Source organism: Ipomoea nil, unplaced genomic scaffold, assembly GCF_001879475.1.
Source record: "Ipomoea nil cultivar Tokyo-kokei standard unplaced genomic scaffold, Asagao_1.1 scaffold0715, whole genome shotgun sequence".
NCBI classification, from domain to species: Eukaryota; Viridiplantae; Streptophyta; class Magnoliopsida; order Solanales; family Convolvulaceae; genus Ipomoea; species Ipomoea nil.
Genome location: NW_017617143.1, coordinates 857,501 through 883,318, shown reverse-complemented (window position 1 = coordinate 883,318; position 25,818 = coordinate 857,501). Strand labels below are relative to the sequence as shown.

Genomic DNA, 25,818 nt, shown 5'->3' with positions numbered 1-25,818 from the left:
ATAACACTTTGGTAATTTCAACTCTAAGTAACAAGCATCAACAAGATAAACAACTTAGCGTGTGCAGCAGAATGGATAGCGGTAAAGTGTTATACTTAATAGTGCGGTGCTCAAAGAGAGATTCTAAACATGCAACACGTTAGAAACACTTGAAATGGTTCAAGGATGATATACGTAAAGTTTGGCTTGCATGCAAACGTGGGAACTATCAAACCCAGATAGATAAAGATATGCGATAAATCGTAATGGGGTTAGTTCGCAGTTAGAATAAGCATGCACAAAATATATGAGCAGTAAGTAAATAGAGAGAGAGATTTATAGTGGTTCAGAGGTGGTGTAATCCTCCTAGTCCACTCTTCTCCTTTCACTTCAAGGAGGAAATTCACTATTCTTCGATCACCCAGATACAATAGTGAATAATTGTCCACTGACACTTCTCCAAGTGTTTCACACAAAGCTACACTCCTCCAAGGTTTTTCGCAAGCTCCTCTTGTTACTCCACCTTCCCGAGTACTTCGCACCAAGCTGTACCCCTACACCACGAGAAGTACGCACAAAGCTACGTCCTCACAGGGTTTTCACAAGCTCCCCTTGTTACTCTGCCCTTTACACCGAGTGCTACGCACAAAGCTAGACTCAACCAGGATTTTTCACTCTCTCTTGTTACTCCGCCGTCTTTCTACACTCAGTAGAGAAGTTTACAAAGAGATAAATTTTTTCTCTCACTCATACTTGAATTCTTTCGTATATAGCTCAATATATCACTTGATGATTGATTGGATTTGTTTTTCTTATTCTGCTCTTGTTCAAGTGTCCACCTGTCTTCAAGTCTACTTGGGCAATTTATAGCCAAAGAAAGCTATTTGCCCGTTGATCAACTTTCGATCTCGATCGTCCATTTTGAATTGTAGTTGATCAAATAATATTGTCAACTTGATCTGAATTATTAGGTAGAAGTCTTTTCTCCTTTTGTCAGATGATTTGAATATTTTGCCCGTTGCCGTGTCTTGAATTTTGTAGTCTCCAAGATTTGAATAAGTTTGGCGCGGAAAACTTGATTTTTCTTGTCCTTCATAAATGCTCTGACATGTCAAGTTGATCAAATAATTTATCTGCTGATTCTTGCTTGAATATGAAACAATTTCTCCGTAAATCAGCATCCTTCGAGCGTCTCCGGTTCCACCGTAAAAAGTTGATGTTCAGATGGAAATATATCAGATATTTTCTCCTTCATGATCCTTGTAAAACAATATATTGGAACCTCTGTAGAAACTTCATCGTTGTTCGTGAGATGCTCTGTTTCGATTTTATGCTTGGTCCACCATACTTGGTGTGTTTCTTCATCTGGTGCATGGCTCTTGTGAGACTTGTGCATTCACCTTTGTTAGTCTCCCAGCTAGTCTCCAATTTAGCTTGTTAGTCTCCCAGCTAGCTAGTCTCCATTTTAGCTAGTCTCCCATATGGTTTAGATAGTTTCCTATACGGTGGAGATAGTCTCCCAAGCAAGGTAAAAATGCTTAACTTAAGATTCAAACTTAAGATCATTTGGCATAGCTCTTACACATATCATCCAACTCCTCTAGCATGGTTCTTGGCAACTTATACGCATCATAATTGTGTTAAGCTATAATCCCGCTTAACTTCTTCAAGTAAATTATGATCTTCCAGACTTGTACATGGGTTGCATGATGTGGGTGCACCATACTCTGTAGACTCAAACTGACTCAAATAGAATAATAATGGGAACTACTTGATTTTTCAAAAATACATTCGGCTCATCAAAATTTACAATTTATTCCTAACAATTTCCCCCTTTTTGATGATGCCGAAACTTATACCCAAGTCATTTTGGCTTTGTCAATTTTGAAAAATAATTTCTTTTTAATTGCTTTTATTTCGACTAGCCAATTGACGGGTTTAACAAAAATTGAGACTTATAGATTTTTCAATTTGGACAACCTAAACGTATATTTGAGACTTTGATCGTGGGGTTGTCATTTTTCTTTTTAGCTTGAATTTTTTCTTCCCCCTAAATTTTATATTCTCATATGATACCTGTTACAATATTAATTCTAAGTCCAAATTAAAATCTTGTAACATACTAAACACAAATAAATAAAATAACTAAGACACACTAGATACGTATGGTACCAAAATTTGTGTCATGCATTTTCAACCCATTTTAGCTTAGCATAGATATAGTATCAGAAGATAATGTGCTAGCTAAAATAAATTATACACCAAAAAATTTGTCAATCAAATTTTTACCTCTCTCTTAATTTAGCATTGATGTGAGCCCTCAATTTCTTGAAGTCCTTCTCGAGGCCCTTGTGTTGAAAAGGTGCTGCTACTTGTCTGGTCACGTAGTTACCGTAAGCTTCTCTTATGTTGTCTCCTTTCAACACACCTGCTTCGTGCCAAAAGATGCATTCATCGAACGTACGACCATCGCTCATTTGTTCACTCCGATGTCCGAACTCGATTTGAAGCTCTTGCAATTTTTGTATCCTTGTAGCAATAGGCTTCGACATTGGTGCAATTGGCGTGGGTGGCAACACATCATGACGGGTTGAGCTTGAGCTAGGGCAAGTACCTCTAAGATAATCCATCATGCTTCCGCGGCTTCTAGGTGTTGTTGACGGTCGAACAAGTTCCACCAATGGTCCTCCTCTTGGTCGTGGAGCTCTCGGTTGTGATGATGCATATGCATACGCTTGTGGTACAAAATGACTTGCCAATCCTTCCCCCTTTTCGGCAGCATTAATAAACCTTTGAAAGCTCTCCGAGGAAAGTATTTTGCTTATCACGAACACCTTCAAGAAGGTCCATGTTGATGTGGGATTGTTGTAGAACTCCCTTCATTTGTTGCTCCAATAGCTTGAGCCTTGAGGTTGTTTCGGACCCAAGCTTTCCCATTTCAACAAACAATTTTATCACTTCATTCTTTAACTCCTCCTTTGCCGTATCAATTTCACTTTTCAATAGGCATTGCCTATTGAACAATTGCAAAGCACAGTCCACCATGTATTTGTGATAGCCATCAAGATTGTTGTCCATTGCATCCATCTTGGTGTTTAATCCTCCTGTGGACTCTTGCAGAATTACCTTGACATCTCCAACAATCTCCTCCCGTAAGGATTGAACATTGAACACTGTTTCGGCTTGCATTGGGGGTGTTGGATTCGACAATGAATGAGTAAAATCATCTTGAGGAGTAGTGAGCATTGTTTCGGCAAGATTTGGTTCGGCCTCCTCATTATTGTAACAAAGCAACAGGGTGGTACGGTTTTTCGGGTGTTCTTGATCATAGAACTCGCAAGCCGTGCCAAGGTAGGCAAATTTCGTGCTTCATCCAAATTCAAAGAGATTTGATGGCTCGGTGCACTCTCATTATCATGAATAGATCCCGTAATTTCCGTTGCGGGATGGGGAAAGCAAGACTCATAGCTTAAGTTCTCATCCCCAACAGTGGCAGGATACAGGTCTATCTTCGATAATCCTCCATCATCAATCCGTGCCATAGATCCCTCTCCGGGTGCTCTTCGAATTTCCTCTAATGAATTGATAGTTGCTCGGCGGATTTCATTAGGATCAAACTCTCCAATCGGCACTTCCGATGCGGCTTCAACCATGACACTTTTCTCGGTCCTTTTCTTTCTTGCAAGCTTTGTCAAGAAACAAGAATTAATTACCGATAAACGGGTGGCTCGGGCAAGATCACGTGTGCCTAGCCAACTTAACACTAGTTCCTCTCTTTCCAAAGTATTTGGCCCTATTGTTTCGGCCAACCTATTGTGATCTCCCAACCTCCAAGCTCTCCAAGTTAGTGCACGCTCAAATTCCTCCAAAAGTACACTGTCCGCCCCAATTGTTGGTATGTTCTCAACACTCCCAACCTCAACTTGGTCACACTCAACTGCATCAACCTCCAATCTAGTTGCTCCTTCAACTATCCCGTGACTGTCTAGGACAAAAGGATTCGGGTTTGGGAAGGGTAAGGGTCTTGTGGTTATTCGGTGGCTTGATTGTTCTTCATTGGATCGAATGGCAGGGGTGTTTGATCCTTCATTGCTTGGCTCTCGAATAAATTGTTTTTCGGGTAGGCTTGGGTATTGTGGGTACCGTGGGATTTTTGGGTTCGGTTGTGTTTGGCCGAAAGAGGTAATTGTGGTTTGTGGCATGTTTGGCTTTGGATAAAGTCACATTCTTTGTCCTCAAAATTTCACCAATTGCAAAACCATAACTGACTTCCTGTTGAAACCAACCATCTACCAAAGGTTTTGCCTTCTTTAAGGATTCACACAATCTCCCAAACACAAATGCACCCCAATCAACACAAACATTGTTCAAAATAATATCCATTATCAACAATTTATCTCCCGACAACTTGTCACGGCAATGGTACCTAGACTCAACACACTTGTGTATAATATCCAACAAGAGTTCGTAGTCCTTCTTCAAATCCTTTTTATTGCCGTTTATCCTAGGAGCTAGCGGTGCGTTTGCATCGCGTACCTCGGCCCAAGTGGCATTAATAGCAAACACATGATTTTCTACCCGCAAATTTGTTTCAACAAGATTGAAAATCCTCCGAAAATCATCGATTTTTATTTCTATATCAACTCCTTTGACCATAGAAATAATTGAACCATTTTGAACTCTAGCATGCATATATAACTCGATCACTTCATCCTTGTAAAATCCAACATATCTAAAGGTGCAAAAATTTAACAACCCACAAGATTCAAGAGAGTTGATAATTTTTACCCCTAAAGCTTTGTCCTCCACTTGTTTGTTGAAGTCGATGATGTCGAGTATCATTCCACTAAGCACACGGCTAGACTTCCTTGTCCCTCCGGTAGTGATTGTCTCCATCTCCACTTGATCAACCTCCATTTGAATAGAACTTGAGTTTAGGAATTTTTGGTGAAAAAAAATTGGGTGTTTCGGCAGTGTTGTCCGAAAAATGGTGGGGAGTATGGGTATTTGGATTTAGAGGATATTTGTGTGAGATTTTGGGTTTGGGTGGTGGGTTTTTATGTGTAGAAGATTTTGGATGGGTATAGAAGCATTGGAAGATGTTTGGCTTCTTCTTGTCCGAAAAATCCGGCCGGCGAGAGGAAGAAGGAGAAGAATTGTATTCTTTTTGGGTCTCCTCTTCTACCTGTTAGGATTGAGGGAAAAACATGTGCGAAAATACTCCTTTGCCCTCTAGTGGATGGAGAGAGAGTATTGATCTCCTTGAGGATAAATTCGACCTTCCACATGATTTAAATTTGCCAGCTCAGATTTAAATACTCCATTTGTGGGTACATGGCGCCAAAAATTGTGCTTCAAATAACCGCCAACCTGGAGCTAATCAGATAAAAAAAAATCTCAAAAATAATCTGTTAGACCAATAAATATATTCCGGATAAATATTATCATCTCGATTTCATATTTCTATAAAGCTAATAAATTTTCTGAAAAGAGATCTGATTAAAATTTGGACTGACAGATACCTAATATTTTGAAAGGCTACAAGTTCCAAACACATTTAAAACATTTGACTTTCTATATTTGGGCCTAACCTTTTTGACTTTGATACTTCAAGAAATAAGGCAAACTTTGTATCAGGAAACAACTTTATATATATAAACCCACCTAACATGCAAATTTCTAAATTCTCCCTAAATAGATGCTTTATCTACAAAATTAACCCAACTGAGATTTGTTCCCCCTTAATTGTATACTAAGCTCAAATTAATTTAATTAAACACACTTAGTAAATAAATCACACAAATTAATTATTCTAAAACGTGACAAATAAATAGATACACATTCATTAAAACACATGTACGCAAATTTCGTAAGATAAAATTTTAACACATTTAAGAACATATAAATTTTACGAAAACATGTACACAACTAAATATATATCACACGTATACACAAATATAACATATGCTCTCAAAAAAAATAAAACACGTAGGTCACATAAATAACACGTAACATGCATAGTGCGAACATATTAAAAAAAAAGTTTAGAAATTGCTTAGCTCATTTCGATCATTCCCATTTCATGCCTTAGAGTAGCAAAACGAGATTCACACAACGGCTTTGTGAGAATGTCGGCAATTTGATTTTCCGTGGGAACGTGATCGATTTTCAAATCTTTCTTTTCGACGTGGTCTCGGATAAAATGGTGTCGAACATCGATATGCTTGGTTCGCGAATGAAGCACCGGATTTTGGGTTATGGCGATTGCACTAGTATTATCGCATAAAATGCTAACATTTTCGCACTTAATCCCATAGTCCAATAATTGTTGCTTCATCCACAAGATTTGTGCACAACAACTCCCAGCTGCAATATATTCGGCTTCGGCAGTGCTCGTAGCTATGGAGTTTTGCTTTTTGCTGAACCAAGAGACCAATCTTCCCCCTAAGAACTGGCATGTCCCTGAGGTACTTTTTCGATCTATTTTACAACCTGCAAAATCTGCATCTGAATAACCAGTTAGTGTAAAATCTCCTTCTTTGGGATACCATAATCCCACATTGATTGTTCCTTTAAGATATCGAATTATCTTCTTGGTTGCAATCAGATGACTTTCTTTGGGCTTTGATTGGAATCTTGCACATACGCCAACCGAGTAGGATATGTCCGGTCTGCTTGCGGTTAGATATAGTAACGATCCAATCATTCCTCAATACATCGTTTGATCGGCATCTTTTCCTTCATCATCTTTATCCAACTTTTGAGATGTACTCATGGGAATTTTGACTGAGGATTTCCCATCTACGCCAAATTTCTTGATAAGATCTCTTGTGTACTTGGCTTGATTTATGAAAATTCCTTCTTCAAGTTGCTTGACTTGCAATCTCAAAAAGTAATTTAATTCTCCCATCATACTCATCTCGAACCTATTCTGCATGAGCTTAGAAAATTTCTCACATAAAGATTTATCAGTACTTCCAAAGATAATATCATCAACATAAATTTGTACTAATAAAATGTGATTATTTTCTTGAATTCTAAAGAGGGTTTTATCGACTAGACCTTTGGTGAATCCACAACTAATTAAGAACATTGACAAGGTGTCGTACCAAGCTCGCGGAGCTTGTTTTAACCCACACAATGCCTTCTTTAATTGTTCTCACATAATCCCACATTGATTGTTCCTTTAAGATATCGAATTATCTTCTTGGTTGCAATCAGATGACTTTCTTTGTGCTTTGATTGGAATCTTGCACATACGCCAACCGAGTAGGATATGTCCGGTCTGCTTGCGGTTAGATATAGTAACGATCCAATCATTCCTCGATACATCGTTTGATCGACATCTTTTCCTTCATCATCTTTATCCAATTTTTGAGATGTACTCATGGGAATTTTGACTGAGGATTTTCCATCTACGCCAAATTTCTTGATAAGATCTCTTGTGTACTTGGCTTGATTTATGAAAATTCCTTCTTCAAGTTGCTTGACTTGCAATCCCAAAAAGTAATTTAATTCTCCCATCATACTCATCTCGAACCTATTCTGCATGAGCTTAGAAAATTTCTCACATAAAGATTTATCCGTACTTCCAAAGATAATATCATCAACATAAATTTGTACTAATAAAATATGATTATTTTCTTGAATTCTAAAGAGGGTTTTATCGACTAGACCTTTGGTGAATCCACAACTAATTAAGAACATTGACAAGGTGTCATACCAAGCTCGCAGAGCTTGTTTTAACCCACACAATGCCTTCTTTAATTTGTAGACTTGATCACCAATGTCTTTTACCTCAAAACCGGGTGGTTGTTCGACGTAAACTTCTTCTTCAAGTAAGCCATTAAGAAATGCGCTTTTTACGTCCATTTGATATACGATGAAATTCTTGTGCGCTGCATAAGCTAGGAATATTCGGATTGCTTCGAGTCGTGCGACGGGGGCGAATGTCTCATCAAAATCAATACCTTCTTCTTGTGAGTACCCCTTCATAACTAATCTTGCCTTATTCCTAACAATGACGCCATCTTTATTTGCTTTGTTCCTAAAGACCCATTTAGTGCCAATCACATTTTGGTGCATTGGTCTTGGAACAAGTTTCCATACGTCGTTGCGCTTGAATTGATCTAATTCTTCTTGCATGGCATCTATCCAACTTGGATCGGCTAAGGCTTCGTTAATTTCTTTTTGCTCCAGTTGTGATAGAAAGCATGAGAACATTGCATCCCTTGTTGATACATCTTGTTGTTGGTTCCTAGAAGATGATCGTGTCTTTACTCCGTCCCTCGGATTTCCAATGACTAAGTCATGTGTGTGACTTCTTAGCCATTTTCGATTTGGTTGGAAACTTGTTGGATTCTCAGAGTTTCCTTCTTGTTGGAGTACTTGTTGTGATTCCACTTGTTGTGAATTGTTGACGGGTGCATCTTCGCGTTCATCTACTGGAATTTCTTCCGTTGGAATTCCGGGTGCAATTTCGGTTGTAGGTGTGCGTGATATTTCGGGTATCATATTGGATATTGCCTCAATTTGGTGAGTACCCATATCACTTGATTCTTCTACTTCCTGCAACACATTATCTTCCAACATATCATTAGAAATAATTAAATCACGATTACCTTCACTATCTTTGCCATTTTTGTCGTGATTTTCATCGAACACAACGTGAATCGATTCTTCTACCACCATTGTTGATTTCTTGAATATTCTATATGCCTTGCTGGTGGATGAATATCCCAAGAATGTTCCTTCGTCCGCTCGCTCGTCAAAAATCTTTAATTGAGACTTTCCATTAACAAGTACAAAACATTTACAACCAAATGTATGAAAATAGGTGAGATAGGGTTTTCTCCCTTTCCATAATTCATATGGTGTTTTGTTATAAGACTTGTGGATTAGACTGCAATTTTGAGTATAGCACGCCGTGTTGATTGCTTCTGCCCAAAATCTCTTTGGTAGTCCGGCGGCTGATATCATGACTTGTGCGGCTTCCTTGAGTGTTTGATTTCTTCTTTCAGCTACGCCATTTTGTTGCGGCGTTCGTGCGGCAGATAATTGATGTAAAATTCCTTGTGAATTGCAGTACGATTGAATCACTCTGTTCACGAACTCTGTTCCTCGATCTGTTCGTATTGTTCCAATCTTCATGTCTTTTTCGACTTGTAGTAGCTTCAATAGCTCTGGCAACTTTGATAAGACTTCATACTTTTTCTTGATGAATATTGTCCATGTGTACCTAGAAAAATCATCAACAACAACCAAAGTATATTTCTTACCACTTATACTTACTGGGTCTACTGGACCAAATAAATCCATGTGCAGTAGACTTAAAGGTCTTGATGTTGACTCTTGAGCTTTGGCTTTGAATGATGTTTTGATTTGTTTTCCTTTCTGGCATGCGTCACATATTTGATCCTTCTTGAACACAATATTGGGTTGTCCTTCGACTAACTTATTTTTGGCAAGCTTGTTGATGGTTTTGAAATTCATATGATTTAGCCTCCTGTGCCATTCCCAACTAGCTTCATTCAAATTGTTTGCCATCAAGCATACAGAATCTTTCGTTGTACTCCAATCTACAACATACATGTTTTTCTTTCTTGATCCGGCGAGTACGACTTCATTCGTAGATTCGTCTTTGACTTGACATTTGCCTTTGTAAAATTCTACGAGATATCCTTTGTCGTAAAATTGACTTGTACTAAACAAGTTGAATTTTAATCCTTCGACATAAGATACGTCATCAATTCGTAGACCATTTTTCACAATTGCGCCAGTTCCTTTTGTCATTCCATATCGATCGTTTCCACCAAAAACTACTTTTGGTCCTTCGATACTTTTGAACTCAACTAGACTAGCTTTATTGCCGGTCATATGTTGAGAGCAACCGCTATCGAAATACCAAACTTCCTGCAAAAAAGATTAATTATTTTTAGGTACCCATACTTGTTTGGGTCCTTTTGTGTTAGTAATTTTTGGCATCCAAATCCACCTAGATCCCACTGATCCAAGAGTAGGTGATTTGTAACCATTAAAGACTCTATAATCATAACGCATTTGCGAATAATGCTTTGGTGCAGGTTGGGAAGTAGATAGTTGCTTGATCCTATGAAAAAGAGCAAATCTGGACTTGGTCCATGGTTTGTCTTCAAGCGACCAATCTTGTTCTGAGGGATATAATCTCCCAGCCCCAATTCTCGGAATTCTTCCCATATTCCTATGAGGTTTTGTTGCACTAGACTCGTTGGCTCTCTTTGGAGATACAAATTTTTGCCTTTTAAAATTTTGTTGCCTATCCGAGATATTAATTTTTGGATTCGGCCTTGCAACATTTTTCTGGGCATTTATTTGATTACCAACTCCTTGTCTCATTGTGCTATACTGACTTTTTACAAAATTTACCATTGGAACTTTATTAATTAAAGTAGTAGTAGAATTAGTCAGTTTCACAGGGGTTTGAGAACATGATGGATCGTAGCCTAGTCCGGTTTTATCTCCAGCGGGTTTTTGCATGTTTACCATTTTATCCATTATTTTGGATGAATTTGTAAATGATGCGATTACTTCCCGAAGGTTATGTTCTCGAACCTCTCTAGCTTTACACTCTTCTTGAAGTCGAACATTTTCGGCTTTCAAGTTACTCATTTCATTTAGAGCATTTTGCAATTTTTGTGACATTTCTTCCTTTTCAAGGATTAACATATTATTGCGCTCTTTGATTTGAGTATGAGTGGCCATGACCTTTTGACAATCTTCCATAAGACTTTGAAATGATTCTTGAGTCTCGAAAGAAGTGTCAACGGAACTAAAAGAACTAAAAGAGCTAGAAGATACCTCTTCGTCGGTTTCACGCGCCATTAAGCATTCCTCATGTTCGGATGTCTTGCCCACTAGGCATAGTAGCGGCGTATCTTCTTGTGATGAATCACTTTCGTCACTAGATGATTCTTTGGATTCACTTGCTTCTAGCGGATCGCTTATTAGTGCCTTCCGTTTTCCCTTTTTGAATTTCTTCTCTTTGGATTTGTATTCCACCTGTGGAGAAGTATTCGAATTTTTGTCCACCTTGGGGTGTGGACATTCGGCCATAAAATGTCCAGGCTTTCTTGATGAGGATGGTTGTTCGGCCATTAGTGCGGATGTTCGTTCATCACGTTCTTCTTCGACTCGTGTCTTCATTTCGAACTCATACGCCTTAAGATCACTAAAGAGTTTATCCGTAGATAATGTCCTTAGATCTCTATGATCGCGCATTGCGGTCACCTCCATATCCCAACTTGTAGGTAGTCCGCGTAACACTTTGAGCGATATTTCCTTCTGGGTAATGGTCTTTCCTAGATCCGTGATTTCTCCAAGGATTTTGATCAATCGAGCTTCCATGTCGGTGATGCTTTCGTTAGGTAGCATTTTGAAATCTTCGAACCTCTTCATGGCGATGATTAGTTTGTTGTCTTTTTCTTGTTCGTCGCCTTCACCGATACCGATAAGTGTATCCCATATTTCTTTTGCTGTGGTGCACTTTCGAATCTTTGGGAATATGGTGTCATCGACCGCTTTGAACAAAATATCTTTGGCAATGTTTTCCAAATTATTTCGCCCTCTATCATCACTTGTCCACTCCATTCTTGGCTTTGGAATATATTTTGGAGCATCTGGATTTAGTGCGGCAGCGGTGTTAACTTCCATGATCTTGATAGGACCATTTGTGATGACTTCCCACATTTCATCATTTAGAGCAGATAAGTGCACCTGCATTCGAATTTTCCAATCATCAAATTTGTTAAGTGAGAAAAGCAAATTTTGAGCGAGAACTATATCTCTCTTTATCTTGAAGATTTTGAGATCTATCTAGTAGTCAAAATTGACTCAAATAGACAACCACTCTGATACCACTTGTTGGTCCCGAAAGGGTGGTGAGAAGTCTAGAGGGGAGGGGGGGGGGGGGTGAATAGACTTCTCTAACTTTTCAAACTTTCTTCGAAAACACACAAGGCAAATAACACTTTGGTAATTTCAACTCTAAGTAACAAGCATCAACAAGATAAACAACTTAGAGTGTGCAGCGGAATGGGTAGCGGTAAAGTGTTATGCTTAATAGTGCGGTGCTCAAAGAGAGATTCTAAACATGCAACACGTTAGAAACACTTGAAATGGTTCAAGGATGATATACGTAAAGTTTGGCTTGCATGCAAACGTGGGAACTATCAAACCCAGACAGATAAAGATATGCGATAAATTGTAATGGGGTTAGTTCGCAGTTAGAATAAGCATGCACAAAATATATGAGCAGTAAGTAAATAGAGAGAGAAGTTTATAGTGGTCCAGAGGTGGTGTAATCCTCCTAGTCCACTCTTCTCCTTTCACTTCAAGGAGGAAATTCACTATTCTTTGATCACCCAGATACAATAGTGAATAAGTGTCCACCGACACTTCTCCGAGTGCTTCGCACAAAGCTACACTCCTCCAAGGTTTTTCGCAAGCTCCTCTTGTTACTCCGCCTTCCCGAGTACTTCGCACCAAGCTGTACTCCTACACCACGAGAAGTACGCACAAAGCTACGTCCTCACAGGGTTTTCACAAGCTCCCCTTGTTACTCTGCCCTTTACACCGAGTGCTACGCATAAAGCTACACTCAACCAGGGTTTTTCACTCTCTCTTGTTACTCCGCCCTCTTTCTACACTCAGTAGAGAAGTTTACAAAGAGATAAAATTTTTCTCTCAATCAGACTTGAATTCTTTCGTATATAGCTCAATATATCACTTGATGATTGATTGGATTTGTTTTTCGTATTCTGCTCTTGTTCAAGTGTCCACCTGTCTTCAAGTCTGCTTGGGCAATTTATAGCCAAAGAAAGCTATTTGCCCGTTGATCAACTTTCGATCTCGATCGTCCATTTTGAATTGTAGTTGATCAAATAATATTGTCAACTTGATCTGAATTATTAGGTAGAAGTCTTTTCTCCTTTTGTCAGATGATTTGAATATTTTGCCCGTTGCCGTGTCTTGAATTTTGTAGTGTCCAAGATTTGAATAAGGTCGGCGCGGAAAGCTTGATTTTTCTTGTCCTTCATAAATGCTCTGACATGTCAAGTTGATCAAATAATTTATCTGCTGATTCTTGCTTGAGTATGAAACAATTTCTCCGTAAATCAGCATCCTTCGAGCGTCTCCGGTTCCATCGTAAAAAGTTGATGTTCAGATGAAAATATATCAGATATTTTCTCCTTCATGATCCTTGTAAAACAATATATTGGAACCTCTGTAGAAACTTCATCGTTGTTCATGGTGAGATGCTCTGTTTCGATTTTATGCTTGGTCCACCATACTTGGTGTGTTTCTTCATCTGGTGCATGGCTCTTGCGAGACTTGTGCATTCACCTTTGTTAGTCTCCAATTTACTTAGTCTCCAGGCCACTTAGTCTCCAACTTGGTTAGTCTCCCAGCTAGTCTCCAATTTAGCTAGTTAGTCTCCCAGCTAGTCTCCAAGCTAGTCTCCAATTTAGCTAGTTAGTCTCCATTTTAGCTAGTCTCCTTGCTAGTTGGTCTCCAAGCTAGTCTCCTTGCTAGTTGGTCTCCATTTTAGCTAGTCTCCATGCTAGTTGGTCTCCATTTTAGTTGGTTTCCATGCTAGCTAGTCTCCAAGCTAGTCTCCCATATGGTTTAGATAGTCTCCAATACGGTTTAGCTAGTCTCCAAGCTAGTCTCCCATATGGTTTAGATATTCTCCTATACGGTGGAGGTTAGTCTCCCATACGGTGGAGATAGGGTTAGTCTCTCAGCTAGTCTCCAATTTAGCTAGTTAGTCTCCATTTTAGCTAGTTGGTCTCCAAGCTAGTCTCCTTGCTAGTTGGTCTCCATTTTAGCTAGTTGGTCTCCAAGCTAGTTTCCCATATGGTTTAGATAGTCTCCAATACGGTTTAGCTAGTCTCCCATATGGTGGAGGTTAGTCTCCCATACGGTGGAGATAGTCTCCCAAGCAAGGTAAAAATGCTTCACTTGATTCAAACTTAAGATCATTTGACATAGCTCACACGCATATCATCCAACTCCTCTAGCATGGTTCTTGGTGACTTATCTGCATCATAATTGTGTTAAGCTATAATCCCGCTTAACTTCTTCAAATAAATTATGATCTTCAAGACTTGTACATGGGTTGCATGATGTGGGTGCACCATACTCTGTAGACTCAAACTGACTCAAATAGAATAAAAATGGGAACTACTTGATTTTTCAAAAATACATTCGGCTCATCAAAATTTACAATTTATTCCTAACAAACTCTAATCAGTAAAATCACGAGGAATGGGCTCAAAGCCAAACCACACAAGAGATATACTCAACAGTACACAATAGACCACAAGATCAATGAAATAGACCGCATCAACGAGATAAAATTAAGGATCAAGAATAAAGATCAAAGTAAGACAATCATAGCAATCAACAAAGATAGTTCTCTCCAAGGTCAAGCAATCAACATCAATCTCAAGTTACCAAGTGATTGTAGCAAAAATAAGATGTGAGCTCAGGTGTGTTATGTCGTCCTCAAGGGATTGGGGGATATGGCACGCAATACGCAATCACAATAAACTAGGCACTATCATAGGGAAACCAACAAGAAGCTAAGCAAATCATAACGAAGTTAAGACTACGGTAACTAAACAAAATAACACAAGCACATATGAACAAGATGTAAACACGAAATAAAGAAATAGGACTCAAGATAGGGAGTATTATCTTCTAGGTGCATAGCACAACCTAAGGATTGAAGAAAATCACACAACCAAGGAATAGAGGGGATGCACATAGGAATCCTAGTCTATAAGTCACTCACGTGAGCAAATTAACAAGGATTAGAACAAGGAATTTCCCCACTCTCGTGGTGAATAAACTCCAAGTTCTTCAAGAACATAAAGCATTTAAAACTCCCAATTTCCCCCATTTTCATAGGAAAAATCGGGTTTATGTAAGGAGTAGCTTGGAGTCTTGACCCAACTCTCATTGAGGCTAAGAATCCTCCAAAACATGCTAGTGAATGTTGTACACCAGCATTAACAATATACAAACACAAATCCTTCATAAACTCAAGAACCCTAGGTTAGAGTTCTTCCCCTTTTTGCAATAATCACAAATCAAGCATCAAGATAGAAAATACAACCCTAACTTAAGTCCAAAAACTAACTACACATGATTAAATAGCATAAAGAGCAAAAAACACAAGTATTAAACATAAATCTTGCAAAAGAAAGAGATAAGAGAAAGAAAACTTCACTAAGGAATGGATGGCAAATCTTGGAATCCAAGTGTTGAATCCTTGATTACAAACTTGAAATATGTTGTGGAACTTAAATCTAAGCCTAATCTAACACTAAAATATGAAAGGAAGTGAAAGGAAATGTCTAGGGTTGGAACAAGGTCCAAAACCGTGTAAAAATGAGTGAATCCGCGCCTATATATTGAACAGAGCACAGAGGTACTACCTCCCGTACGGCCATCCCTGAGGCAGTATGATTTATTCTAGTGTTCACTGGAATGGAAATACGGGCACGCGTACGGGCGTACTCGAGGGGATACGCCACCTGCTTCTTTTTTTTCAGATCTCGGATGGGATGAGGGATGTGCGTAGGCAAGGGGGTGCGAGGCTCATGAAAATTCCTAAATGCATTCCAAACTCTTTGATTGATATCTTGATCAAAAAATTGCTCGTATCTTTCCACAAATCATTGAATTCCTCACTTGTTGTGAACGATTGCACCTTGAAATAAAACCAATATAAATTAGTCACAATTTACACAAGTGTTTAGGCAATTAAGAAATAAAATGGGTTCAAGAAGGGGTAAAAATATAGGCAAAAATGCACTTATCACCAAGTCCACAAAAGGACACAATCAACAAGTATTCATCACAAGGTCAATCCCAACAACTTACAACAGTGGTGAATCAGTGTGGAGGGTTCTATCTCAACAAGTAACACAAGAGATGCAACTGAGGTCATCGCAATGACCCGAACGTGGTAATACCACCATCTCAAAAGATTCAGCGGAGTCATCGCAACGACTCAACAGGATATAATCGTGGTTTCGCGGGGTCAAAGACACAACACGAGTCAAACCAACATCCCGAATCCGTAAGAAATCCCCATACTGTCCACCGTACCAGCTCAATCATCACAACAAGAGTTCAATACACAAGGAATCATAAGAGATAAAGCAAAGGAATATATTCCACAAGAAGGTGTATTCAACAACGAATAAGCTCAATCAATAGCTTAATCCAAGGAATTCTCAACGGATAAGATACAACAAGAATACAAGCTCACAATGATAGATCAAACGAATATCAAGAGAGATTACAAGAAGGATATTCCAAAGACAAAGGCTCAACGATAATGGATTCCAACAAAGTGTCACAATGAATAGATAAGCTCACGTTATCAACTCAATCAAGAATCAAGCAAAGGCTATCTCAAGTAGATCATACTTGCATCAAGAAACAACATGCTAATACACAAGTCAAAGAGTAATCACAAGGATTCAAACGTACATCATCACTTCAACAAATAATCCAACGAATAGCAATATTGGATATTAATCATGATTCAAGACTCCAAATCCTAATCATAGGGTTCATAATACACCGCTCTAGACTTACGAGACATCAATAAATACTCACAAACAACCGGGGAACAACAAATCAAGGAATCAACAAAACGTACCAGTGGACGGTTCGGGCGGGTGGCAAAGTGCCCGCCAAAACACACCACGGGAACAAAGGTACTAGCGGGTGGAAAACTACCCGCCAGATGTACCCGCTGGTACATACCCTGTAGAGAGAAATCAATTTCGGGAAAAATTCCAAGAATGTGCAATCCAAGTCCAAATACATCAATACACTCATCAACAACAAATATGACTTGAATAGAAGCAATAACACATCAAAGAACAACCTAGATACAAGCTCTAAAATGAACATAAACACAAGAATGTCAAGAATACACATCGTATAGCTTAAAGTAGGTTTTCATGGACATAGGGTTGCCTTCTTAGCTCAGCAAAACCTTCAATCTTTCCTCAAAGTCACCCTAGCACATCCTCATCAACATAATCTTCAACCAAGATCCCAAACCCAAACACAAAGAGTAAAATCTTAGATGAAGAAGTAAGAAAACTACTAATAAAGACTCTAAATAGCTACTTCTTACCCTTCCTAGTCTTGGTGAGTGAGAAAGGTGGGGACTTGCTTGGTTTTCTAGCACGGGGAAATGAAGAACATTTTTAGTAGGGGAATAGGGTGAATGTGGCGTGTGGAATTGTGGAGAGTGAGCTGAAAAGTTTTGAGTGTGTTGCTAGCTAAGTGATGGGAATTCAAGAGTAAGGAAACTAGGGTGAGAAATGTTGCTTGGGCCACAAGTTAACAAGTATATATATGGTATGTGCCTATTACTTTTATAAAATAGGATAGGGAAATATACTTATGTTTTTAAAGTCCTAGAAGACATTAAATAGAGTCCAAATAAATAGTTCTTTTCAAAAGCTTAAGGGATTGGGCTAAAACAATTCCCTTAGCTAGATTCAAGCTAAGGCAAAAGTCAATTTAGGAAAACAAGGCAAAAGTCAAAACAAGGCAAAAGTCAAAGGAGATCAAAATGTAAGTAAGAGAATTAAATTCATCCTTAGGCAATATTTAGGAAATCAATTTGGCTTTTCGAGAATAAATTCCAGGGTGTCACAATAAACCACTCTTAGGCTCTCGGAAGTGTTTTAGTCATCCTCTTAGCTTCTCCTTGGCTCCCATAGATTTCTAATGCATTCAAAACGCTCCATTTGACTCCAATGTCCACCACAATGCATGTAAATGTTCATCTTTGCTTCCAATGTTTTCCAAACCAAACTCCTTGCAAAATTACACAATTTAGTCCTAATCTCATGAAATTTGGAATGATCTTTAAGCAAAATGACTTAGTGGAAGAGGGGGAAAATATAGACAAATAAGAACTTATCAATTACAAGCTCCTAAAATGTTAAAGAACATAAATATAAGCCTAATATAACCTAAAAATAAGAAAGGAAAGGCGGAAAAATAGCTACGGTTTGAGTATGGGTCGGAACCACCAAAATCTAGTTTAATTCGTGCTTAAATAAGTGGTAGAACAGGTAGAGATGGTATCAGGGATGGCAATCCCTTAGGGCATCCAAGTTTCCAAAATGCTCACTGCCTTAACCTGGATGGCTTGTAGGATGGGCATACAGGTGGTCGTACAAGTAATCCAATTTCAGCTATACTTTTGTTTGCACTGCCTTGTCATTTCCCATTCATTTTGACCTTTAAAACTATATAATTTCACTTTATGATCTATATAGGAGTTATAGACCTTCACGTTACCATACCAATGACGCAAGAATCACTTCATTTGGACATTCCTAGGTTGGGATATGACCAAAATGCCAAAAAGTGGACGAACTGTGTGAGAATTTCAACTTCTTGCTTTTTAATAAAAAAAAATAATATTCAGTTTTGCCTTGGTTTTCCCATATCACCAAAATCATTGAAATTACAATGCTTTGCCTCCCTTGGAAGTATTTCTTTCCCTTCTCTTAACTTCTCCTTGGCTCACATTGATTTTTTTTTTTTGCTCACATTGACTCTAAATGCATCCAAAATGCTCCAAAAATCCTTCAATTCATTTCAAACATCAAGAATTACACCTGATGGGCAAATACACGGTAGGACCACCCGGCAATAGGATCCCAATAGAGTGCCACCCAGTCCGTAGGATCCCGACGGAGTACCACTCGGTCGGTAGGATCCCGGCAGAGTGCCCCCCAATCAGTATGGTTCCAATGGAGCGCCCCTGGGTCAGTAGGAACCCAGCAGAGTGACACCCGGTTGCACCGCTCGTATTGAAAACCTAGCAATGGGTAAAGATTCTCCAAGATTACTGGTGAGGTCACCCAATAGAGCGCCATCCGGTCGGTCCACCAAAGCCACCCGGTGGGTCTGTCTGTGCCACCTAGTCGGACTGCCGCGTGAACCACTTCGTAAGTTGGAGAGTTTAGCTTACGCCACAAGTAAAGAAGACCCATTTACGCCTGCAGGAGGGGCGGCTGACAGCATGCATGAGTGATGGCTCTGTTGTCTTGGACAATCAACCTACGTATAGCTGTAGAGCGACCGATTGACTAGACCAACAAGAGTGTGTCACGTCAAGCCACTTGCATCTTGAGCATTTAATGCTTAGCCGACTTGCTTAGTATAAATAGGAAGGTCTTCCCCTCACTTGTCATATCTATCCAATGTATTGTTACACAAAGTCACTTGTAATGTTCATCACATTGTAACACGAAACCACTTGTGATATATTTTCTTCAACATCACCCCACTGGTGATATGCTCTACATTGTAACACGCCTTCTCCTCCATAATACGACATAGCCTTAGTCCACTCGGTCGTTGTAACACCCCAAAATTTTAAAAATTTTAAGACTTATATAATAAGGGTAATTCTCATTAAATCCCAAAACATAATCATAAGAGTACAGGTGCTATGCCACACCTGAGCTAGAGAACTCAGGTGCACAGGCTAACTAACTAAAATCCTCAATAATGTCAATATATAAGCATGGCACGCAGGCCGAAAGGGAAACTATCTATTCTATGCTCCAAGTCTCTAGCGCGCTTCAGTGTCTACTCATCTGTGCCTGAAAGCCAAATATATCTGTTCAGCGAGAGATGCTGGCAACCCACTCCAACGCGTTGAAATACATTATAGATAGATATATAGAGATATACAAAAATCATTTCGAAGCAGGAAGATATATACTTAAGAGACACTAGTTTTAAAACTGGGAATAGACTCAGCAAATAGGGATGAGCACATCAAATAACAATAAGTATTTAAGTAGAGACAACATCACAAGGAATACACATCTCAGGTCACTGATCACTTTCCAATTCCAAACACATCATCATCCAATCACCATTCACGTCACATCATCATTGCATCACCATGCATATCATCATTGAATCACCATTCATATCACATCATTACTGAATCACCATTCATATCACATCATTACTGATGGCGCCACGGGACCAATCGCATGCCCCGAACATGAGGGTCAATGCATATAGCATTAACACGGCCCCGCAGCACCCTACCTCAGTACCGCGGTACGAGGGGAGTTGATCGCAACCAACCCTTTGAGAACCGTTGACGAACTCAACGTCGGACCACGATCCTACACACCGCTGACGCACCCAGTCGGTGGACCGCGATCCCCTTTTCGATAAGTTTGAGACAATTAAGTCACTATGATCTAAATTAGATGGGAGGCTAGGGAAGAATAAATTAATTAATGCCCGCAGCTTAGGTCATGAGATCAAGCCTCAGTGGAGGTATTATTTACTCTTTGTGCTGGTCGCAGAGGTGAAACTTTGGAAGAATGACCAGGGATCAAGTCTCACCAGCGGCAGTGAGGGGGGTTCCTTGTGCACAGTGAGTGGTTCATCTTCAGTTGAGTTACCATGATTTACACCCTTCCAAATGCTCTGTCGGATCAGGGTTGGGGTTCAGCCTTTTGGAAGAATTAATGCCCGCAGCAAGGATTTAAAATTCTAGAGACTAAAAGTAGAAAAAAATCCTTTACCGTTTTAACCATCAAATTAATTATACTAATCGCCATATTTAACAACTAACGTTGTTATTGTTTAATTACCTTCTGGGTGAAACTCCTTGACAGCATAAGGTTATCTTCTGAATTAGTGGCAAGCTTAAGCTTCTCATAGTCATCTTCACATGAGGTAACAACCTGGAAACGTTAACATAATCAAAAGACTAATTTATTATTTAAGGATTTTAATTGATTAGTTACCTTAATGCGTCTTTGGGTTAATGCAAAGGCCACTGAGTTAAGCTTGTAACTTGTAACTTTGTAGTTTCCAAATCAACGGTGTAATCACCAAATACATATATATTTGTTAAGGGGACCATATGTATGTATTATCTCTTTTTCTGTGACTGTAAATTTGGCCGAAGAATTCAGTTGGACTAAAAAAATTAAAATCATTGTGAATTCTGTCCCCTATCTCTATAAATATAAATATGAAGGAATTGTTCGATTTTTCCTCACTAATTATAATACACTAATAATAATAGTGGAATCCTTCGCGCAGAGTCAAAATAAAAAAGGGATTCTGACCGAACATTATTGCTAAACCAATCTAATAAATCCGCTTAAACTCCTCTAATGTTTCTAATTTGGAAACATTAACCACAAGAAAAATACGCAATAACCCCACATGGGAATGTTACTAATGGAGCATGTAGGAATAAGGAATAATTCAGTCCTATTCTTTTTTTGTTGACCTTCATTTGATATTTCATAAGCAAAAAGCAGAAAAAGAGAAATCAAAATCTATTACATATTGCTAGTTCCTATTTGATCTAATCCGTACCCCGCCCATATTAGATATGTGAAACGGCGGGAGACAGTATATTCTTGACTTGGGGTTTCCGAAAAGAAATTCTTTCTTTTCGCCCTTTTCTCTAAAAAGGTAAAAAGGAAAGCTCATTATCCATCCAATCAAATATTGATTGGATGCTTGAGCACTCAGAGATTCTTGTGAGTTAGAAAGTATCTTCCTTCGATCCTTTCCAGAACTCTTAGTTGAATTAGATTTCTTATCAGGCTCTCCAATCTAGGCCAGTCATTAGCCAATACATAAGTAATAGAATAGAAACATTAGTATTAATTAGTATTTAGTAATAGAAGGGAATCGTGAAGTCTTGATAGCTCCTCTATCATTCGAATATTTCTTTGACCTAAATATGCAAGTAGATTGTCCATCTTTTATAAAAACCTCACCCTATGTTTAGAATCAAACAAGTATCAAGACAACAGTCACCAGTCCATTTTCTCTGCTTCTGCTGCGGAATCTTTGTTATCTTATAGCAATAGAAGAAAAGAAGAGATTTCGAGGTTTTTGTTTGTTGATCAGGCGACACCCGGATTTGAACTGGGGAAAAAAGGATTTGCAGTCCTCCACCTTACCACTCGGCCATGTCGCCAAAATGATACAAAAATTTTCCCAGATTACTGAACTTCTTTTTTTATTGTACTTGCTTTGTTTTCCTTCATTTTTCCTACAAGAAAGCCCTCTTTTCTTCCCTTTTTTTGAGTGGATTTGATTCATTCTTTCGATTCATTGTATGGTATCTCAAAATACACAAAAAACTTTCTCTCACTTTTCTATTGAAAAGTCAAATGTGTATTTTCAGTCGCAAAAGACAAAATTGATGAAAATTGGAACCATTAACAATATGACTGCGCATGCACGAAAAGTTCTTGGATTTGAATCACAAAATCAAAATAGTGTTTTCCTAATAACACAAAAAAATACAAATTGAGAGAGAACTATCATATTGATTTATTTTTTTTTTAAATAAAAAAATGTAACACCCTGTGTTACGTCCCCTAAAACCAATTAATTAATTAACCCATAGCCCAAGAGAAAGAATAAATTATAATAATTAATTAGGGAAAAAGGCCCACCATAGTCCATGGGCCCTCATCCCTCATCCCTAAACCCAACCCCTAGTCCTAAAAGGATTAGACCCTAAATAAGACCCTTAGATATATAAATAGGGAACCTAAAAGGCACCTAGAACTCCCACAAGAATAACGCCCCACCACCCCAAAAGAGCTCCAAGAATCCCCTTAAAAGAAATCAACAAAGCAAGAAAGCTTAAAGAAAGACCCTTCATAGCCAAGGAATTAATTAAGGCTAAGAGGTAACCCATGTCTCAACAAAACCTATTTTCATAGCTATGATTTCCCCCGTAGGATTTCCCCATATTATTGTGTATTGATGATTTGTGATGTTATTATTGATGATTGATGGGATAATTCCATGGGTGATCTTGATATCGGGAGATTCTTGATAATTATGATGTTCTTAACGATTATGTGGAGTTCTTGATGATTATATGTTGCTCTTGATAATTGTATGGCGTTCTTGATGCTTGTGTGTTATTTGTACCGAATCTTGTAATTAGAAGACGAATCGTATTCTTGTTGATGTAAAAGTAATTAGAACCCTAGGTTGATGTTCTTGTTGGCATTCTTGATGCTTGTGTGATGTTCTCGATGCCTATGTGATATTCTTACCGAATCTTGTAATTAGAAGACGAATCGTATTCTTGTTGGTATAAAAGTGATTAGAACCCTAGGTTGAATCGTATGATATTATTCTTGGTATATCGGGTGGGGAAATCGCATGTTGGGTAACAATTATGTTTAGAAAAGCATGATAGGTTATGTGCCGTACGTTTCTCGTATTTGATCCGTTAATTGTCTACGTGTTGATCGTTAATTGCGTTGTAAAGTGTCTAAGCATAGTTTCGGGTTCCACAATGGTTCCCGGGGCATTTTGTGTATAAAGAGTCAGTGGGGGGTAGGGGACCCGCCACCTACCCGCGGCCAGAAGGGGCATCTCCGGCAACGAGCAGCCGGCGGGCGGGCAGCTGCCCGCCGGCGACCCGCTGCCCGGAACAGTGTTTACCGGCGGGCAGCCGGCGGGTGGCCCCCAGCCACCGGCTACCCGCTGGAATTCCCCCCCATTCGGGACCCCGGCTTCCCCGTTTGATGTTTCCCCCGATCCCCGTGGTGTCCCAAAGGACTCCGTTCATCGTGCCGTGTCTAGTTTGATGTTTCGGGTACCGTTCGTAGGTTTATGAGTCTTATATATTGCATGCTAGTTGAATTGGTATCCCGTTGACCTAGGTGGAAGAAGTATGAACCCCTTAAGACCATTCTTAGTATGTGAAGGATCACGCATAGATTTTGTTATCCGTTTTCTCCCCCTTCCCAATGTGTTAATGTGGGTTGCATGTGCTTGCTATATGTTATGTGTGCATGATACCCCAATTCGGTTGCGATCGGATTGGTTATTCCTGAGCTGCGGTTCAGAAGCTGGCTGCGGTCAGATTTACACTCCCGGGCTGCGGTCCACCGTTTGGTTGCGATCAAACGTTTCTACATGAGCTGCGGTTCATACTTTCCTGGCTGCGGTCAGATGACATACTCTTGGGCTGCGGTCCACTGTTTGGTTGCGATCAAACTATGATGAGCTGCGGTTCATCGGTCGGTTGCGATCGACCCCTCCGTGTTGTGATACGGGGCAGGGTGCTGCGGGGCCGTGTCAGAGCTATATGCGCTGACCCTCATGTATGGGCATGCGATTGGTCCTGTGGCGCCAACAAAGTGTGCTATGTGATGAGATATGGATGAGTTGGGATTATGGGTATCTTGGGGGATGTGACTATGGGATTTATGCTGGGGATTGTTTGTGTTGGGTTATGATTATTAATTGTGCTCAGCCTTATCTGTCTTGCCTGTTGTGGATTGTATACGCTTGTTATAACTGTTACTTGTGTCTAACCTTATCTGTCGAGTCATTCCCGGGTTTAAAAGCTAGAGTTCGTAGGATATATCTTCATGCTCAAAATGGTTTTCGTATATCTATATATATCTATATGTATTGTATTTCAACGCGTTGGAGTGGGTTACCAGCATTTCTCGCTGAACAGATATATTTGGCTTTCAGGCACAGAGGATTAGAGCACTGGAGCGCGCTAGACTGGAACGTAGAAGTAGAGTAGTTTTCCTTTCGGCCTGCGTGCCATGTTATGCATTTATGTTTCGGAGGATATTAGTTAGATAGCCTGTGCACCTGGGTTCTCTAGCCCAGGTGTGGCATAGCACCCCGTACGCTTATGTTATACTTTGGGATTTAATGAGGTGTTATCCTTGTTATATAAGTTTTAAATGTTTCGAAAATCGGGGGTGTTACAAAAAACCCTTCTCAATTTCAATTATAACAACATTTAGGAGTCTATATAAACCCTGGAACAAAAACAAATTTTTACATGGCTATCTATTATTTATATTCTAGCTATTCCCTATAAAGGTTCCCTAGAAAGGGTTATCAGATATCAGAAAATTCTCATACTGCAATTTTCATTTTGCATTGAATAGAAAATTTAAATTTTGTTTTGATAGAACCCAACCCGTGCTGCCCCGAATAGAACGGCAAGACAATAAAAAAGAGAAGACTATAGCGATTTTCACACGTGTTTATTTATAAAATACAACTAAATAAAACCTCCTGTTCTTATACACTTCACAATCATATCATATTCTACTAAAAAAACTCAATTTCGTCAAAATATCTCTCTTCTCTGCGAATCATTTTTGAACAATAAAAGTCATAAAATAACATCTAAAGGGGGTTACTTGTTCTAAAAAAGATTCTATCTATATTGTATCTGATTATTATGTCTTTATCTCGGCGAAAAGATGAAATGTCGAATCTATTTCTTTTTCTGATATTCAAGCAGATTGGAAAATTTATTATCATCATATTTCATAATGTGGAAATGGATCATTTTTGTTTTGAGATTCTATAAAAAAAAAATACTATTCATTAATAATGAATACGTCTAAGCAGCAGAATTCTGTTTCTAGGAATGTTTTATCAATTGATTTCCATTTGTATCTGGTGCAAACTCCAATATTGAAGTAGAAAATGATCTTTATTCCTCGATTCATACAGATTTCATATAGTCCGTCCAGATATGGGGTTGGGTAAAATTTCATGTGATTCGGTAAACAGAATAGAAATTCCATCATTGATAGATCATCTATTTAATTAGCTGAAGAATGAATCAAGGGTGGGGTTTTTTGATAAATGGGAAATTCAAAAAAATGTTTGGAGATGGAGGGTGGGGGGGATGACTACAATACCCGGATTTAATCAGATACAATTTGAAGGATTTTGTAC

At 39.0% G+C, this 25,818-nt stretch overlaps 1 long non-coding RNA gene and 1 other non-coding gene across 2 annotated transcripts; one reads left to right on the top strand and one right to left on the bottom strand.

The window, feature by feature from the left end:
• The first annotated feature begins 323 nt into the window (after positions 1-323).
• On the top strand, positions 324-22,373 carry LOC109176584. Its single transcript, XR_002053415.1, has 3 exons — positions 324-334; positions 10,966-10,973; positions 21,613-22,373. It is a non-coding gene; the product is annotated as an uncharacterized LOC109176584 (long non-coding RNA).
• On the bottom strand, positions 21,974-22,045 carry TRNAC-GCA. Its single transcript has one exon. It is a non-coding gene; the product is annotated as a tRNA-Cys (tRNA).
• Positions 22,374-25,818: the final 3,445 nt, after the last annotated feature.